The 17,045-nt window shown below is 46.6% G+C and overlaps 1 protein-coding gene across 1 annotated transcript in view; it reads left to right on the plus strand.

Annotated features, from left to right (window-relative positions):
- The window catches only part of PRRT2 (proline rich transmembrane protein 2), a 351,193-nt gene that overhangs the window by 408 nt on the left and 333,740 nt on the right, over positions 1-17,045 (plus strand). The window lies entirely within an intron of this gene.

Raw genomic sequence — 17,045 nt, forward strand, 5'->3', positions numbered from 1 at the left:
CAGCGTGGGTAAAGCTACTTGTGCCGTCGCATCAGTGGGTGCATGTGGGGACGTGACGGGCGGGACGGGGTGTGTGACGGGGGTGTACTGAGGTGCGGCGAGCCCTGCTGGCACATGGTGGCGGCATGCAAGGCGCCACCTCAGCTGAGCATTGGGTGCCAGGGACACCTGCGCCAAAGGTGCGTCCAAAACATGGCACTTTGAGCAATAATGATAACTAATAAACAGGCGTCAGTAGAGGGGCCTCAGACGCGCCGGTGCCGCTCTTTCATGACACAAACACACGAGTCGCGCGGTTTGTAATGTTCGCCGCCGCGGGAGTAATTCGTCCTCTCGCTTACTCTGCGTCTGGGCGTGTAGGGGCTGAGGGAACTCTACCTTTCTGGCGGAGTGAAGGCTTTACTCCGGCTCTGGGCGCGGGGTGGACTCCAAGATGCGATTGTGTTGTTGGAGCGGATTGCGCGTCACTGGGGAATTCTCTTTTTGCTTCGAGTGGGATAGTGATAGTTTTTTTTTTTTATTGTCAACTGCGACTGAAATTAGGATTACAGTTTCACTCACTGTGCACCTGTCATACCACACACTTGAATGTGCGCGCTTCTATGCGGTTGTTATTACTATGTCTGCGTGAGGCTGTGTGTGGTTGCCATGTGAGTGCAGTCCAAGGGACGCGTGTGCGCGCAGCCTCATGCACACGTGTGCCTTCCAGTGCCTGCCTCCTTATCCACTCAAGCGTGTCAGCACGTGTAGCCATGTTTTCTTCTGCCATGACATGTTTTATTGCGAGTTTATGTTAGGGCGGACGTGCGTTGCTGCCCGTGTCTCTCTATTTGAGGTGCTTCGGGTGCTGGTGTGTGTGTCACTGTCAATGATGCTGTGGAGGTGCTGGTATGCACATAAGCATGTAAGTGTGGCTAGTAATCTTAATGGTGTTGTACTGATTGCTACTGTATGTGTGCGTTGGTGTAGGAAATACTCCTGTGCGATTAGCAGTGATGTATGTGAGGAGGTGTATTGTGGGGTTGGGGTTGTGGCTGCTTCTGTTGCTTTGTGTGCACAAGCGTGCCTGAGTGTGTTGCTGTTCCTGCCAAAGGTGCCGCGTGTGTGTTGACGAATGTCTGTGCTATTCAGTCATGCTGTGAATGGGTTTTTAAATTGTGCCCGAGTTCCTAGCGCTGGCAGTAAAGCATTTGGCTTGTTGCTGTCTATGTGTGAGTCTGTGTCTTCGCAGCAATGTATGTGCGCTAGCATGTCTGTTACTGTGCGTGCGTGTTAATGATAGGAATGCCGTGCGTGTTTTGTTAGTGTTGCAGTCTGTGATACTTTGGTGTGTCTGTTGCTGTCAGGAAATAAGTATGAATGGCGACTGCGTTACCGTCAGAGATGCAGCTGGTGTTTTGTGCCTTGTGTCACTTGAGGATTTGTTAGTGTGCTTGTTTTCCTCGGTTCTGCTCTGTGTGCAGTTTGTGTCACTGTCAGCGATACAGTGGGTGTGCAGGTGTGTTTGTATCAAAGAGGCTGTTCTGTTGTGTCCTGTTCTGTAACTGTGTGGGCGTGTGTAATGTACTGTGTTGTGTGTCTTTGTCGGTGTTGCTGCGCCTGTGTTACTGCTCAGTATAATACCACCGAGTTCTGTTATTGTGTGTTACTGTCAGTTACGCTGGAAGCATATTGTTATATCGGTTTCAGTAGCACTGTGTTGTGTAACTGTGTGTCAATGACGTGTGTTGGTGTATGAGATGCTGTCTGTAGGTGTGTCCGTGACACTTGTGTAGGTGTATTGCACTGTTCTGTGTATTAGTGAGGAGAGTGTGTACGCGTTTCTTTGTCAGTGATGTTATCTGGGTGTGTCTGTATCAGTGAAGGGTTTTGTGTTCTCTCTCTCTCATTGGATGTGCAAATGAAGCAGTGTGTGGCTCTGTCTGACAGCTATGTTGTGATATCGGTTTTCTGTATCAGTGGCGTATGCCTTTGCCAGTGGCACTTTTAGTGTTGTGTATCTCTCCGTCTTCTCTGTCAGTCAATCCGTGTGTTGGTTGTTCTATGTGTGAATGAGTGACGCCACAGGTATGGTGGCTTGTCTGTGTTACTTTGCGTTGTGTGTATGTCTATGTAGGGTACCAGTGTCTCTGTGAGTGTGTTGGCGTAACAGTGACGCTTTGTGTGCTCAGTAGCGTGAGACAATTAAGCTGTGCAGCTACACGTGTGTGTACCCTTGACACTGTGAGTGTATTGTTGTGTCAGAGACACTGAGCACGTGTTGTGCTGAGTGCATTGCCGCTTTAGTACCAGTGATATCGTGCACTGGGAGGTCTGCGTCAGCGGTACTTTTGGCCGTGTGCAGCCGTGTGTGTCTGCATGTGTACGTGATGCATTGTGTGCGGGGTGTGTGTGTCTGTACGTGGCGAGACCTTGATGCTTTGCATGTTGTGTAGTTCAGTGTGGCAGTACAGCTGTTTTGTTTGTGGGTCAGTGTTAATCAATAATGCTGTAAACATATACACAGTGCCTTTTGGAGGTAATCTTGTAATGTGTCGTCAAGCCACGCGATTTTATCGTCATTGTTGCATTCTATTGTTTTTTGCCTGCATGTTGCTATGGCTTTTATTAATTAAACAATAAACGAAACGAAGCTCAATAATGCAGTGTGTGCTTTGTGTAACGGTCAATCATGTTTGTGTATTTCATGTGAGTGTCTTTAAAGTTGTTTGTGTGACTCTGTACTAGTGATGGTGTAGATGTGCTGGTGCGCGTGTGACGCTGTGTGTACATGTATCAGAGGGCTGTGCTTGGTGTAATGCTCTCTATATGCACCCATGAGGTTATGTAGCTCCGTATAGCTGTACTGTTGTGTTAGTGTGTTCGTGTTGCGCAGTAATGCTGTGTGTGTGTGCATTGTGTCAGTTATCTTGTGTGTTGGTGCACCTGTGTGAGTGTTGTGTGAAGGTCTCTTTGTACTAATGAGGAGTTGTAAGTTTTGGTTTCAGGGACATTGTGTATCATTCAAGTGTAGCTCTGTGAGCACGTGTTTCTGTGATGGTATGTTTGTGGTGTGTCTCTCTATGTGCACCAAAGAGTTTGTTGGTGTGTTGGCGTGTCTGTCATCCTTTGTGTGTTGTGTAGCGCCGCATGGCAGTACTGCTGCGTGGTAGGGTGTCTACATTGCTGAGTATTGCTGTGTGCGGGAACGCTTTGCCACTGACAGTTACGTTGTGTGTTGGTGCGCCTGTCTCAGTGTTGTGTGGCTCTCTCTTTGTACCAGGGAGGCTGCTGGTGAGCTGCGCAGTGTTTTACGCACGTGACGCTGTTTTTGTGGCGTGTCTCTTGTGGCTTTGGGTGTGTGTGCGCTGCCGTGTCTGGGAGGCGTTGCGCGCCGGTATTGCTGTGCGTGGGTGTGTTAGTGCCGCTCTGTCCGTCGGCGGTGCCGTCTCCCTGCCAGCGCCTCTGTTGTTATTTATTGTTCATTTATGAGGCGCTCCTGCAGCTGGGGCAGCCGCCTGAGCCCGCCTTGGTGCGTCGGCATCTGCTGCTGCACGCGGCCTCATTCCTCATTCCTTTTATCCTTCTCACATTTCCGTTTTCTTCGGCGGATGCCGTTTATCTTTGATGCATCTTTTCCCCTCGGGAGTCTCTGTGTGCTGCAGAGCTTCGCCTCACCCCACCCCACCTTCCTCTCATTTTCCATTTCCACTCATTCCTTATATTTCAGCCTCTGGCTCCAGAACAGAATCCATCCATCAACCCACCATTTCACTTATCCATCCATCCATCCATCCACCCATCCACCCATCCATCCATCCATCCATCCACCCACCCACCCATCCACCCATCCATCCACCCTCCCACCCATCCATCCATCCATCCACCCACCCACCCATCCATCCATCCTTCCATCCACTCACCCATCCATCCTTCCATCCACCCTTCCATCCCCACCTCAATACCCCAGTTTCTCTCTCTCCCTTTCCACCATCCCTCTCTCATCCTTTATTTGTCTCTCTATCCAACATCTTTCTCCTCCACTCCGCTCTTTCTGACTCCCTCTCCGTTCCTTCTTTTGTGTTATATTTTCCCTCTCCTTCTCTCTCCGCCGTCTCCTGCACCATCCTCAGCCTGTCGCCCATTGGGCCCGCCCCTTTCTCTCGCCCACACCTCCATCACCATTTCTCTATCCGTAGCCATGTTCTTCTCACTACTTTCTCTGCCTCGGAGCTGCCTCCTTCTCCCACCTCTCTCTCACTTCCCATCAATCACGCTCTCTTTAGCAGCGCCCCCACTTCCTCTCTTTCTACCCATCTTGTTAAATTATTCCCCCTCTCCCTCTCTCCCCTACCCCGCATCTTTCTCTCGTTTACCCTTTCTCCCACTTCCTCTGTCTCTCACTTCCTCGTTTTGCGCTTTTCTCCCTCCCTCTCTCCTTTTTTCTCTCTTTCCAGTCTCTTCACCCCTCCTCCATTCCTGTCTTTTTCTTCCTCTCTTTGTCTCTCTCCCTTTCTTTCTCACCATGTCTCCCCCTTCTCTCACCAAGTTCTCCTTAGCTCTGTTCCTTTCTTTCTCGTGTCCCTTCTGATCAAATCTATCCAGTCCACTGCACTGCACTTCATTGCACTGCACTCTACTCTACTCCACTTCACTCCACTCCACTCTTGCTCTTTCTTATCCTCAAATTGTTTTGTGCTATCGCAGATGAACAGGGGAAGTATTCAACCCTGCCCCTACTCCAGCTAGTGAAGGATGTAACTAAGCCTTTACCCCATACTGATTATTGAAGCCATTGCGGCCCCCAGGTTTCAGTCTGGACTGAAGGCGGTGGCTAGTTGGCTGACAGGCAATTGCCTTCAGCTTAATGCCACAAAGACGGAGGTGATGGTCGTCGGTAAGGGAGTGGAGCTGTGGGGCGACCAATGGTGGCCTTCAGAGCTGGGACCTACTCCGACCCCGGTGTCGGAGGTGAAAAATCTCGGGGTATGGTTGGATGCCGGCCTCTCCTTTGTAGGGCACACACAAAAGACTGCGGCCTGTTGTTTTGGACTTCTAAGGGGCTTGAGACCAGTACTCAAGTTCTTTGATGCCCCAACCAGGCAACTGGTGATCCAGGCTACTGTCATCTCTCGCCTGGATTATGCCAGTTCTCTCCTGGCTGGGGCTAACCAGGCCGAACTAACCCGTTTGCAACGGGTTCAGAATGCCGCGGCGAGAGCGATTGTTGGCCTGCCCAGATTTAGTTCTGTGGCAGGTGTCCTTCGCTCTTTACATTGGCTTCCGGTTAGGAAGCGCATTCTCTTTAAGATCTTGTGTCTTGCTTTTAAGATTCTGAGAGGTATCGGCCCGGAAATTTTGTCGAGCTGCCTTTCCTTTTATGTCCCCACCCGCAGTCTCCGTTCCCAGGGTTTGGCCCTTGCAGTGGTCCCCAGATTCAGGCTCAGCCGTATGGGAGGCCGTTCTTTCAGGGTCGTGGCTGCATCAGCATGGAACTCCCTCCCTGTTGAAATTCGTTTGATGGAGGACCTTTTGACTTTTCGGAGGGCGATAAAAACTTTCCTGTTTTAGTGGCTCTGTCTTTATTCTCTGTTGTGTTGTGTTTTGCCTTGTCCTTGCGCCGGGACGCTCCTTGGCTGGAGTATCTGTGCGCACAATAAATCACCTTAACATAACATAACATAACATTGCCAAACTACTGAAATATTTAAAACACACCAATTCTCAGATCAAGGGCCAACTGGCCACTAACATTCCATCCTGGTAGCTAGCTAGGAAGGCAGGGTCCCAGCTTATTATGAGAGCCGTGCAAATATGAAGGGGCTTATTTAGAAGCCCCTTGCGCTGCTGGTGCAGCACTTTTTTTTTCCATATTAAAAGTGATAGAGCGGCGGCACAAGGGGCTTGTAAATAAGCCCCGAAGTCTGCAAATCCCAATTCCAGGAGTACTGTTTGCACTGGAATCAAGATTCTTGCTTTGTGTTAAGTGTGCTCCTCGCTGGTGATCATCCTGGTAGTTTGCACCAGTGCAAACTGGGTGCAAAGTGTGTGGGCAAATTGCTAGAACCCACTTTGTGCGAACTGGGGAAAATGGTCAATTAGCTTAATGTCCCCTTTTAAAGACCAAGATTCGGGGTGATGTACCGTTTGTGCACCCGGTAGATGCACCACCTATTGCAGTTTTTTCAGGGTGCACAATTTGTGCATAAAATTACAGGAAACTCACACTGATGGCCCTAGATTCTGGTCTCTAGAGTCCTCCTTTAGTGGCCAGGGGGTCTGGGTGACTGGTTTCTCTAACTCCTGCAAGGATAAGTGTCACCTTAGCCATGCTATGTTGGATCTATTTCGGTGGACTTGGGCACTGCACTTTACTGGTATAGATTAATATTTCACGTGAAGAAAATCCAAACTGTTTCATGAAATACCCAAATCATGGAAAAGTAAAAATGGCAACCAAGCCTTTTACTGCCAGGTGACAAGATCTTTAAGCTCCACACCGGACGTCCTCAGTTTGAAGTTACCAAAGGATCAAGGGAGGCAGAGGTAGAGGCTAGGTTTATCCTCCTGACAGTTACGTCGTTAGACAAAAATTGAGTATTTCGAAGAAAACCTGTCCTTAGAGAATTAGATAGGATACAGCAAGACTTTGTTGTAATCCCTAGTCTAGAAAAATACTTTTTTTCTAGAGACCCCTCACCCACCAGAGTTGCCCCTAGGTGGCATGCTTCATCATTGGGGCTCCTCTCAATCCTCTATGGATTGGGGCGTGCTGCAACTTGCGAATTACGTAGGAGCACTTTTTATTGTAGACTATCTGTAGTGCAGTGATGTGGCGTGGAAAGGGAAAGAAAATGATTTTTTAAAAGAATACCTAACTAGTTGGCCACTCTTTTATTCCCACCCCTAGTTGGAATGGTTAAAAATCAGGGATTGTTGTCTCGGCGCACCCTCGGAATACTCTCACTAGTATATCACTAAGCTGCTTTTGGAACTTTTTGTGACCTTCTACAAAAAGTTCCAAAAGCAGCTTAGTGATATACTAGTGAGAGTATTCCGAGGGTGCGCCGAGAAAGGAAGGATGACAGACTCAATGGCAGAGGCAAACATCATTGTCATCCCCAAAGAAGGGAAGGACCCACAATTCCCGCAAAACTACAGGCCGATATCCCTAATTAACGTTGACTGTAAAATATATGCGAAAGTCATGGCAGCCAGAATAAACGCATACCTACCCACCCTCATAGACAAAACACAAGTGGGATACCTGAGGAATAGGCTCTCGCAGGACAACACGAGACTGCTCTGCCACCTAATAAACCGCACGGCAAATAGTACAGAGAAGGCAGTGATGATTGCACTAGACGCAGAAAAAGCCTTCGACAGAGTCTCATGGCCATTCCTAAATGAATGCATGCGCAAATTCGGGTTTGGAGACAAATACAGGGGAATGATAATGTCCTTATACAAAAACCCCCGAGCCCGCGTGGTAGTGAACGCAGCTGCATCGGAATCATTCACCCTAAGCAGAGGGACAAGGCAAGGCTGCCCCCTGTCGCCAGGACTATTCCTTCTGGCAATCGAACCCCTTCTCCACATGATCAGGACGAACACGAAGATCACAGGTGTGGAAGTGGAGGGTCAGGCCTTCAAACTCGCAGCCTATGCGGACGACATACTCATCACCACAAACAACCCACGGGAATCAATCGGGGCACTGGTACAAACAATAGAGGAATATGCAAGCGTCTCAGGGTATAAACTCAACAAGGACAAGTCAGAATGCAAACCCATGAATTGCCACACCACCAGAGCAGTACTAGGCAATTCAGGCCTGGCGTGGCAAACTAAACCCCTAAAATATCTGGGGCTCCTCTTTGGGAAAGACCTCAGATCGACACTAGAGCATAATGAGGAAGCAATGCTGAAAAAGATCAAATTGAAACTAGACACTTGGGGACCCAAATTCGTAAGCTGGTGGGGGAGAGTAGAGACGGTTAAGATGATGATCACCCCAATGCTCAACTACCCCCTGTCCATGCTACCGCTATCACTAACGACAGACTTCCACAAACAAATTGACAAAGCCATTAACCTGTTCCTATGGGGGGGAAAAAAACCTAGAATAAGTCTAGCAAAACTCAGGCTGAAAAAAGAACAAGGGGGGTTGAACCTCACAAACTACAAGGTCTTCCAGTCAGCATGTCTGGCCAAACAAGGGCTACACTGGTTAGCGCCAACACCAGATTATGTGCCAGTATGGCTCGAGCTAGAGAGGAGCATTCTAGGTGGAGCTGACCCAATAATGGCCCTCACGGCAAACAAACATCCAGAAGCCAAAAACTCAATAATACGGAACACGAAAATAGCCCTACTAAGATTAGATAAAGAACTAGAAGTAAGCATCAGGAACTCCAAATGGGAGTCATTATGGTACAACTCCAAGATCACATACAAAGGGAAAACGCTAGGCAGCAAAGAATGGCTAAGCAGAGGCATAACCACACCGGCGCAACTAGAGACAGGGAACAACCCACTCACCTACAAGATGATCCAACACACAACGGGCCTGCCAGACAAGGAATTCTACGAGTTCCTAAGAATCAAAGCAGCCATCACCAAGGCAAACCTTTCCAAAAACAAACCAACCATCATACAGCACGCACAGAACCTCAACGCAACAGGCCACCAAACAGCGCAGATCTACAAAATAATCACACCACGCACCACCACCCTTAATGACAAAACGATAGCGTTCTGGGAGGGAACCATCCGCAGACCACTGAGTGAAGAAGAGAAGGCCAAATTATGGACATCGGCGTCCAAAAACAAGATCACACCACAGCTAGCACAAACAAAATTCTGGGTACTACACAGACTACACTGGACACCGGCGAAACTAGAGAGAGTAGGGGCCACCGACAACAGCGAGTGCTGGAACTGCCACACAGCAAGGGGAGACCTGGCCCACATGCTATACGAATGTCCTAAAATCAAAGCGTTCTGGGGAAAAGTATACGACCTAATAGACTCGATCACTGGCTGCCAGATGCAAAGAGGGCTTGCAGGGATAGTCACCGGCTTCCTAGAGCCACAACTCGAATCCAAAGAAATGCGAGATTTGGTTGACATGCTCCTAACGGCAGCGGTCAAAAATATTCTGCAGTACTGGAAGTCCGCCAGCAAAGCCACCTTCAAGCGCTGGTTCAACTGGGTAACATTCCTCCGAGCAGCAGACAACATCACTGCCAAACACAAGGCAGCGAACCATACAGCCAAAGAGAACATGTGGGCAGCTCTAGACGAATACCTAAAACGATAGCGCCCCCCCCCCCCCCCTCTCCTCTCTCTTTTCTCTCTCTTCTTTCTCTCTCTCGTGCTCTGGCCACCACCGGGCACTAATGTATACCATGTATATGCAAAACTTACCTTATTCATTTCAATAAAAAAATTTTGAAATAAAAAAAAAAAAAAAAAAAAAATCAGGGATTGTTTACTGAGAAGAAACCTGACCTTAATGAGTCTGGTTGTCTGAGTATTGTGTTTTTGTCAACATGTTTCGAGCTGTTCTCCTAATAGCTCTTCATCAGGACTCCACAGGGTCCAACCCAGTGTGTACCAGTCCTAGTGAATAGTGTAATACAGACGCAAACCATGCACACCTAATGCACACTGTATCCATACGGTTCTAGTGATTAATCCGTGTTTCTGTAGATGCTATATTATTACATCATGGTCAAAGCCAGGGGTAGAGGGGCTTGTAGTCACACTTTCATCAAAGCTGCCTCTGGTACAGTAACCTACTTCTCTCCAGGGAATTATATACACACACACACACACACACACACACGCACGCACACACACACACACACACACATATACACATATATATATATATTTGTCACACTTCCAAAACAGAAAAGCTGACACCGAGTCTGCGCGCAAAGTAATTTAATGTCAGCTGGTAATGCTAGACGTGTTTCGCCTGTCCCACAGGCTTGTTCAATCAATTAATCAATCAATCAATCAATCATGCCATTTGTATAGTGCACTACTCACCCGGGAGGGTCTCAAGGCGCTTGGGGGGAGGGGTACACTTGTTCACTAGCAAATCAATAAAGTTTCTCTGCATTTTTAACCGTGAATGTGATCTTGTCACGTGTAGAACTACAAACAATAAAGTGAGATGACAGAATCGTAGTATTTTTTATCACATGCATACATTGTTTGCAAAATTTGTAGTAATGTGGGATATAACTTGCGTTATTTTCAATGTTTCATCAAACCCACCTCATGTACAAAATATACGATAACTGCGCCAAATACCACATTTGTATTACTCGTATTTCTTCTAAAGTGAATAATACACTTCACATGATGTACGCGTAATAGAAATTCTGCCCTAGTGGGCCAACTCACAACCTGAGTAAATCATTTATAGCACATTCAATAATATGCTCATTCAATTCTATGCACTCTATAAAGCTTAATATCTAGTGCGGCAGGTATAAAGTCATTTGGCATCGATCAACAACATTTCAGATATTACGATACCCACAATATTGCCCAAGTGGTCTAATCCAAAATTGCTTGAATCAAGACAATTTTATACTCCTGCATGTAAACATAGTCTGCCTTAAAAATAAATTTCTTACATACTACAATATCTGCCTAAAATGCTTGTGCAATCCTGAAAAAAGTTCAAACAAACAGCTAAAGTACAGGAGGAAACTATAAATGTGTGTGTAGGTCTTCTTCTTTATTAAGACCTTCCGGGGTTTTGGTGTTGAGTTTTATGATGTAACTGGATTCAAGTCTTCGTAATCTCTTTTCACGGTAACCGCCCCTCACACTCAGAGGGACAGCATCAATTACAAAATAAAAAAGACTTTCAGCATCTTTGGTGTGGTATTGCTCGAAATGACGAGCCACGGGGTAAGATTTATCCCCATGTTTGATGGTTCGTAGGTGCTGTAGCACCCGTTGGTGGTCAGGAAGGATAGTGCTACCCACGTACTTCAGACCACGGAGGCACTGTAGTACGTAGACAGCATAGTCTGTTTTGCACGAGAACTGGCCCCAATGTTTGCATGTGATAAAACAAATATAAGTCTGTCATCTCACTTTATTGTTTGTAGTTCTACTCATGACAAGATCACATTCACTGTTAAAAATGCAAAGACACTTAATTGATTGGCTAGTGAACAAGATTCTATCTGAACGCTATTCCTTATGCATGAAACTTTCTGTTTCATACTTGCGAATCTTGGTGGGTCGCAAATCGCCCTACCTCATGAATATTAATAAGGGAGTTCACAGTTTGCAACCCATTAGAAATACCTGATATCACAGTGATGGTGACCTACTAAGGTCAGAAGACCACCATGTCTGCGATTGCCATTTAAGACAGGTTTAAATAAAATTAAAATGCAACCCTTTTCATTTAACGGAAAATGGGATTTTTTTTCATTTTTTAAGAACAAGCAGCATTCTATGGGACCACTGCCTGCTCTTAAAAATATTGGCGCCCACATTCACAAAGGGGAAGGTGTCCCTTGGGGACCCCTTCCCAGTTGCGAACGGGTTACCATCTCCTTCACAAAGTCGGTGAATTATGAATGTTTTGCAATCGTATACCAGTCGCAAAACATTCATACATGCCCCTGCGACTCATTACTAGGACGGGACGCCCCAGGCATGCCCCTTCCTAATATTGACTCGCATACCCAATTTGCAATTGGGTAATAGCTTACCGAATCGCAAATAGGGTTTTGTACATTTAAATATGTTGTTTTTTAGGTTGCAAACGGTCTGATTTTGCAAATCAGGCAATTTACGAACTGAAAAAAGCTTCGTACATCTGGACCAAAATATCAAGGTTTAGCAACCGCATTTCGGTCGCAAAACCTTGATACATAACACTGGAAATCGCTATTTGGAAGGGACACCCTAAACCCACCCCTTCCAAATATTAATTTCTATACCAAACTGCGATTCTGTAGAATCACAATTTGGGTGTTTGTAAATTAGATAAAGCATTTTTGCCATTGCAAACGGCCTGATTTTGCGATTTGGGCTCTTTGCGATGGCAAAAATGCTCCGTACATATAGCCCATAATGGCCTGGATGTTTTTTTTGCCTGGAACCTTGAATATAATTCCCAAATTCCTATTAATAGGCGAGTGTTTACACATTTTTGTATGCATTTTAACCTGGTATTGTTGCTTCTTCCTTTTTGGTAGGCCATAATTTGGTCTCAGTTTAAATCTCCTCTGCCAACAATATTCACAATCTTTCTTCTGTTTCTGTAGCCCGTGTTTGCCTGGGGACAAGAGGGACATGTATTTTGCAAAGAGAAGGGGATACATAACGTTGGTCTTAGTACACGGAATACCTAGCAGTTTAATTTACAGACGTTTTCAGTTTCTGTAAGTATTGACAAGAGGATTAGGTTGTATGCACAGAGCAGGCAGCTGACCTTCTACCTCAAAGCACCATTCCAGGGGGTTGTCGCTCCTGTAAGAGGAATACATGTCTACATGTGTTCTGGGAACTCAACAGGGTGCTGATCTGGTGTTATTTGAGATCTCTGATAAAAACAAAATCATATAATACTACGTGAGAGACACCCTTTCACCTACACTGTTTAAGCAACGTTTTCAAGCTAAATATCATTGATCATTTGTTAAAACTACTCCATAGAATTTTTTTTATTATCTTTTTCAAGTGTGTTTTCTAACTGTTCCCAGAATTCCTAATAATCTCCTTTGTTTCTGTTCCTCTCCTATGGCCACTGCACCATGATTCGCAGTTTCCTCTCCTTTCCCTCCTCAGGGTGGGGGAGGGGGGTTGAAGATATCCCTAACCCTCTCACCTAAATGTTCTCCCAGTTCCTCTTACTGCTTCTCTCTTCTTTCCGTGCCCTTCTCCTTCCACTGCCTTATTTTCTTTCTTTAACATGTTTTGTGGGGGCAGGTGGATCCCCTCAAGCCTTTTCTTATGGTAGCAAACTATTTTAAAAATCTTTTTCCCCTCTGATGTCTTCTGTCTCTTCCTCCCAGTATTATACTCCAGTTGAAGGTGTTCTTTCTCTGCCCTTGGATTATTTTTCTCTGTTTCACCCTCTCCTCACTGTTTGTCCCTCCCTCCTGCTCCTTTGCTGTATATTTTTAACCGCATGCGCGCTAGCGGTTTTCCCGCTGTGCGCTGCGTTTTTTTAAAAAACGCGTTACATGACGAGCTCAGCTCGTCATGAGCGTACGAGCGTCGTCACTCATGACGAGCTGAGCTGAGCGCGGAAGGGGTTAAGGCGAGCCTACCAGACTGCTCAAGCTGTCCGTTTGCAAAAGACCTACTGTGGGCTTATCGAGAGCCTACAGGGGCTCACAGCCCACCCACTGCTTATCAGTGGATGGCTTTTTTGTCACTCTTATTTGCTTGCATCTTATTCAATAACTTTCCTTGTTCTAGCTTGTCCAATTTGTATTGTGCCTCACCTGGAGCAAAGCCTCTTAACCACCTCTCTTTTTTTTTATAATTTAAAAACTTTTATTGGCATCAGCACGAATATACAAAAAACATACAAAAATATATATATAGGTGGAGTGTACATTAGCGTTTTTTTCTATATCTACAGTCCATTTGTGGATGCGCGCTCTTTTCGTTTGTTTTCCCTCAGTTACAAGGAGGGAAGGAAGAGAAAGAGGGGGAGAGAGAGAGAGAGGGGGGGGTCTTACTGGGGTTTCCTCAGGTGGTCATCGAGTGGGCCCCACATGTGTAGTTTGGCGTTGTGTTCTTTCGAGAAGTTGCCTGTGATGTTGTCTGCCCCTCTCAGGAAAGTGACCCAATTAATCCATGTTTTAAAGTTTGCTTTGGCTGTGTTCTTCCAGTTCGTCAGGATTATTTTAAGGGCTGCTGTGAGGAGTAGGTCTAGGAGTTCTCTCTCTTCTCTACTTTTTAGGTTCGCGGTTAGGTGTTCTGTCGCCAGGCTTACGAAGCTGATTGTTAGGTCGGTTTTGAGCATATCGTTTATGAAGGTGTTGATCTGTGTCCAGAACCTCTTGACTTTCACACAGGTGAAGATGAGGTGTTCGAGGGTGCCCTCTTCTTTCTGGCAGTTCCAGCAGTTGCCTGATTCTGCGATGCCGACCTTGTGGAGCTTGGATGGTGTCCAGTAGGCCTTGTGGAGTAGCCAATACTTTGTTTGCGCTAGTTGTGGGGTGACTTTGTTTGTTGTCGCTGAGCTCCACATTTTTGCCCGTTCTATTTCATTCAGTTGCCTGCCCAGGAGCGTCTCCCATGCGTTGGTGGCTTTCTTGTTCTGCGCCAGCGTGGAGGGGCTTAGGAGCTTGTAGATCTTTGCAGTTTGGTGACCTGCTGAGTTGAGGAGTTGCAGGTACTTGATGATGCCTGGCTCCCCTCTGTGTAAGTTCGCTTTCGTTATGGCTGTCTTGATCTTTAGGAAGTTGTAGAGCTCTTGGTTTGGGAGGTCGTGTAGCTGCTGTAGGTTCTGGAACGTCAGCGGTCCTTGCTTGGTTTCCGTCTGGTTAGGGAGGCTGATGCCTTTCTCGATCCATATGTCGTTGTGCAATGTCGCTCCATGATAGGTTACTTTTGTGTTGAACCAGATAGACTCCCATGCTGTGCCTTTCAGCTTCTGCGCCATGCGTCTGTCTACTTTCATCAGTGCTTCCCTTGTGTGTTTCAGTATGACGTTAGACTTTAGTGGGTGCCTGTTTGCTGTTAGAAGGGCTATTGGCTTGAGCCCTCCCAGGATGTCTTGTTCAACCTCTAGCCATACTGGTTTGTATGTTTGTGTGTCGTCTATCCAGGCAATACCCTGTCTCGCCAGGCATGCCGTTTGGTATGTTTTGAAGTTCGCCAGGTTGAGGCCTCCAAGGTCCCTTGTCAGTCTTAGTTTTTGTAGGCTTATCCTTGGTTTTTTGTTTTTCCATAGGAAGATGTTTATGATTTGGTCTAATTTTTTGTGGAATGTCTCTGTCATTGGGAGTGGTAGCATTGTTAGCGTGTAGTTTATCGCTGGGGTTATCATCATTTTGATGGTTTCAATTCTTCCCCACCAACTTATGTATTTTGGCGACCATAGTTCCAGCCTTTCTTTTATTTTTTTCAGTGTAAGGTCCTCGTTGTGTTGTAGCGTTGATGTGAGGTCTCTTCCAAAGTGGAGTCCTAGATATTTTAGTGGTTTCGTCTGCCATGCCAGTCCGGATTCGCCTAGGACCTCTCTTGTGGTATGGACATTCATTGGCTTGCACTCCGATTTCTCCTTGTTGAGTTTGTAGCCTGAGGCTTCCGCGTATTCTCCTATTGTGGCCATTAGCGCTTTTATTGACGTGGAGGGGTTTGCTGTTGTGATTAGGATGTCGTCTGCGTACGCCGCTAGTTTGACTGTCTTCTTCTTGATCTTGACGCCTGTTATACCTGTGTTGTCTCTTATTCTGGCTAGCAGGGGTTCTAGAGCGAGCAAGAAGAGGCCGGGGGAGAGGGGGCATCCTTGTCTGGTGCCTCTTCCCAGCGTGAGCGTTTCGGATGCACTCCCGTTTACCACTATTTTTGCTTTCGGTTTGTTGTAGAGGGCCATGACCATTGCCGTGTATTTTTCCCCCAGTCCGAAACTTCCCATGCAGTTTCTCAAGAAGGGCCACGAGACTCTGTCAAAGGCTTTCTCCGCATCCAGCGCTATCATGACTGCTTGTTCATTGCTCCTTGCTGTGTGGTTGATTAGATGGCACAGTAGCCTTGTGTTGTCCTGCGATAGCCTGTTTTTAATGTATCCCACTTGTGAGGTGTGGATGATGTCTGGCAGAATTCTGTTTAGTCTATTGGCCAAGACCTTTGCGTAGACTTTGCAGTCGACATTTATTAGCGAGATTGCTCTGTAGTTCTGGGGGTATTGTGGGTCTTTCCCCTCCTTGGGGATTATGGTGATATTGGCCTCGCACATGGACTCCGTCATCTTCCCGTTCTGGATGCATGTCGAGTACGTTTGTGCCATTAGCGTTTTAATGTGTTCGCCGAAAGTTTTGTAGAACGCTGCGGAGTATCCATCTGGTCCTGGCGCTTTGTTCTGTTTTAGTTGGCTTATGGCTGTTTCAATCTCTTTTTCCGTTATGTCGGCTTCGAGCGACTCCCTCTCCTCCTCCTTGAGTTTTGGCAGCTTGGTGTCATTGAGCAGATCTAGTCCTGCATCTTTGCTCAGGTTCTGATCCTCAGTGTACAGCTCTTGGTAGAATTGTCTGAAGACTTCTAGTATTCCTTTGTTCGTTGTTTGGGACTTGTTCGTTTGATCTGTTATTGCTGCTATCGTGTGCTGCCTCTGTTTTGCCTTTAGGTAGGATGCCAGCTGTTTCCCTGCTTTGTTTGCTGCGCAGAGGTTGACTGATTTGAACTTTGTTAGCCAGGACCCTGCCCTCTCGCTTAAGATCTTGTTCAGTTCGTATTTCTTTTTTGTGAGCAGGGTGAGCGTATTCTTGTCTGTTATGTTTGCGCAGTGACCTCTCTCCAGTGCTGTTACCTCCTCCTCAAGCTCAGAGATTTTCTTGTTTCTGCTTCTGTTCATCCTGGATTTGATGTTTATTAGTTTTCCCCTTAGTGTCGCTTTGAGGGCGTCCCATATGATGTCCTTCCCTACTTTGCCATTATCATTGTGCTCGAGGTATTCTTTAATTGTGGCTTCAATTTCTTTAACGTTCTCTCTGTTCTGGAGGATGTCGTCGTTAAGCCTCCATCTCCTCGTTGGGCTTTCGTTGTGTTTGCCACTTAGAGTGAGTGTTATGTGAGCGTGGTCCGAGATGGTAATTGGAGCTATCTCCGTTTCTTCTATGAGGTGCGTGTGAGTGTTGGACATCAGTATGTAGTCAATCCTGCTGTAGGAGTTGTGTGGGTGTGAGTAGAAAGTGTACTCACGGGCTGTTGGGTGTTGAAGCCTCCATGGGTCTGCTAGATGCTGTTTGATGCACAGGTCGTTCAGGGTGTTGTTGTTGTTGTTGGAGTTATGGCTCGGTCTGTTTGGGTGCCTGTCCGTTGCCTGGTCCATTGTCTTGTTC

The sequence above is a fragment of the Lissotriton helveticus genome, chromosome 7 (genome assembly GCF_964261635.1).
Source record: "Lissotriton helveticus chromosome 7, aLisHel1.1, whole genome shotgun sequence".
Taxonomy (NCBI): domain Eukaryota; kingdom Metazoa; phylum Chordata; class Amphibia; order Caudata; family Salamandridae; genus Lissotriton; species Lissotriton helveticus.